We start from the raw sequence: 3,319 nt of genomic DNA on the forward strand, positions 1-3,319 counted from the left end.
GACCTGAGGGGTGGATTTTAAGTTCAACAGTGATAGGGGAAGAATGCCTCTGGCGAACTGGGATAAACTTTCTTAATGAAGTAGGAAACACTCCCTGTAAAAGCTATAAAGTGAGTAACAAAACTTCAAGGTGGTGGGTCCCAGAAAAACCAACTTGGTATTGAGCCCAGAAAAAAGGAAAAGACTGTGTATATGATCATGAAGTTGGACTCTTTCAGTGTAATGACACGAGGAAAAATCCTTATTTTGGAATCCCAGAAATAGCCAAATTTGGGGAGAATATAAATCAACAAGAAGGTGATTATTGGAAAGCACCAGATGGCTTCTTTTGGATATGTGGGAAAAGGGCATCCCCAAGACTCCCTTCACATTGGAAAGGGAGTTGTACACTAAGAATCATTCAACCAGGGTTTTTCCTTTTCCCAGAACCAGTGGGAGATCAATTAGGTATACCTCTCTATGAAGACTTCAAAAGAAAGAAAAGAGATTTAATTGGAGGATTCCAAAAATGGAAAGATGAGGAATGGCCCCCTGAACGAATATTAGAAACAGATGGGCCAGCTACCTAAGCACAAGATGGAAGTTGGGGATATCAGACCCCAATTTACATGCTGAATCGTATCATCAGACTCCAAGCTCTTGTAGAAATCATAACCAATGAAACAGCTGGGGCTATGGAATTAATAGTCAGCCAGCAACGCCAAACCAGAGCTGCAATACATCAAAATAGGCTGGCTTTAGACTATTTACTGGCCGAAGAAGGCGGTGTGTGCAGGAAGTTCAATACATCGGACTGTTGTTTAAAAATTGATGACAATGGGGATGCCGTTCTAGATATGGCCAACCAAATCAGAAAAATAGCCCATGTACCAGTCCAAAAATGGGAATCAATGATGTCTGCTAACTGGTGGGATGGCATATTGGGGAAAGAATGGTGGAAGAAGCTAGGTTTCTTCCTCTTATGTGCTACAGCTAGTCTAATATTTCTCCCTTGCTTGATCCCCTGCTTTATTCGGCTAATCACCAGCATAGTTCAAGGCATGCAAGTTGTGGCAATGCCTACTGACCCAAAGTTGGCTATGTCTGGAACAGCACAAAAAATTATGGTATTAAAAAGACAAAGTGATACAAAAGACCCTCTTGAAGAAGCCAAATTGATCTGTGAAAAGAACGAACAGACATTAGAAGCCAAGAAAAAAGAATTATTGCTCAAGCCAAATGATTTATAAAATAGAAAAGGGGGGATTGTTATAAACATATATTATATTAGCTTCTCGCAAAGTATAAAGTAGATATTATATAACGTTAGAAATGCTTTCTGCTGTGTGGATGTAGTTTTCTCTCTTTTTAGCAAGAATGTTAGCAAGTGTGAGCACGTAAGATAACCTCCAAACGAACAGAGGATGAGGCCCGAAAAGCTGCTAATCAACACTTTGTCTAGGGAGCAAAAGGGCCCAAAGGCTACTCCGCCCGGAGAACGGGCGGCCAGGAGAGTCCGGGAGATTTTATCACCACTCTGCCCGGAGAGACGAAGAGGCCCAAAGCTGCAATCAGCCCTGACTGTCTGGAGAATTAAGAAATCCACCCTACCATCGACTCTTGCCTAGCGGGCCCAACCCCAAGAATCAAGAGAAATAAAACCACAAGGCAGAAGACTAGGCACGCTCTAAAAAGGCGGAACCAAGGAGTGGCCATGCAGAACAGCTCCAGGAAAAGTTTTAATATGAATAAAGAACAGACAGTAAAAACGGTATAAAAAGGACTGACCTCTGGCATCAGGTGTGCTCTTGGCAGAGCGCCAAGGCAACTGGCTGTTACCCCGTTGCTTTATTTGATGTGTCTCTTATTGTCTTTATATTAAACCCCTTTAAATTCTCACAGGAGAGTGAACTTCGTTTTTCACAGAGAGAAGTTGTTCCCCCTGACAGCTAAGCTCCAACTACGGTGTCGCTTATGTCCTTCCCAGGACGGGCGGGAAAACGCCTCGGCGCAGCGCAGCGCTGGCCGGGAGCGGCCGGCACGGCACCGAGCGCGCTCCCCACTCCCTCCCGCCCGCGCCGCTGCGGAGACCCCGGGTTCGCCGGAATCGGCCACATGCTGCACGGAGGGCAGCGCGGCAAAGGCGGCCTCCCCTCGTCGCCCGGGGAAGGCCGGCCTCGGATCCCCGCTCTCTCCACCGGCACGGGCAGTGCCAGCAGCCTCTCGCTGTGGTCGCCGCTGGCCGAAAGCCTCGCCGCGCACCGCCCGGCCGGCCCCGCCGCTCCGCGGGGTCACACGGCACCTGCCGTGGGCGGCCGCCGAGCGACAGGAAGCAGAAGCGCTCACCGCCGCGCCGCTCGCCGCCCCGCCCGGGCGCTCCTCTCCTCGCGCTACCACGATGGCGCCGGCCCGCCCCGCCTTCCCCGTCGCCTGCGGCGCAACGCGGCTGCTCCGAGCCACGCAGCACGCGTGCGGCCGGGCCCTGCCGAGCTGCCGGCGGAGCCGGGGCACAGCCCGGGCGGGAGAGCTTCCGGCGAGGCTGGGCGGGCGGCGAGCGCGGCCGAGCGTGAGCGCGCCAGGCGGGCGGCGGGCGGCGGCGCGATGGAGAGCTAGATGGAGGCGGCAGCACCGCGCGGCATAAAATAGCTGATCGTCCGGCAGCCGCCCGCTCCGCAGCCCCTCGGCTGCTGTCGAGAAGGGCCCCAGCCCTGGCCGCGCCGGTGGCGAGGCGGCTCCGCAGCCCGCGGGCAGCCCTGGCGGGGCAGGGGAGCACTGCGGGCAGCCCCGGGGCCGCGCAGCCGCCTGCAACGCGCGGTGGGAGCCGCTGGGAACTATTTTACACGTTCCGGGGGGCTGGAGAGGAGCACGGAGACCACGCGGCAGGTCGCTGCCGTTAGGGAAAATTAATCCACGATGCCTGAGGTTTATATCCGAAAAGGAGACAGAGGAGTCCTGCAACATTCTTCGACTACAGGGAGAGTCCATGGGGCTTTTCCCATGGCGTCTGTCAAACGGTTGCGGGATGCAGCCCCCTTTTGATGCCAAGTTCCCGGCCACAGCACCCTCTTCCTTTTCCCCACTGGCTGAGGTATTCGGGAGATACAGACTTCCGGAACTGCCTACTCTATGCGCCCCCCTCTAATATGCACCCCCCTCTTGGCATCGAGAAGAAAGAAAAGAACCCCATTCCTAATGCTCTTAAGTCTTTGTTGCCTTGCTCTAGGTTCAGGAATTTAACACGGCCTTGATTAATCAACAGTCTCTGATGATTAGTAACAGTTCTAGAGAACTCCTAGTTTCTTCTGTTACTTCACTAGCCATAACTTCCTAGCCTTGTCTA

This window comes from Aphelocoma coerulescens, unplaced genomic scaffold (genome assembly GCF_041296385.1).
Source record: "Aphelocoma coerulescens isolate FSJ_1873_10779 unplaced genomic scaffold, UR_Acoe_1.0 HiC_scaffold_101, whole genome shotgun sequence".
NCBI classification, from domain to species: domain Eukaryota; kingdom Metazoa; phylum Chordata; class Aves; order Passeriformes; family Corvidae; genus Aphelocoma; species Aphelocoma coerulescens.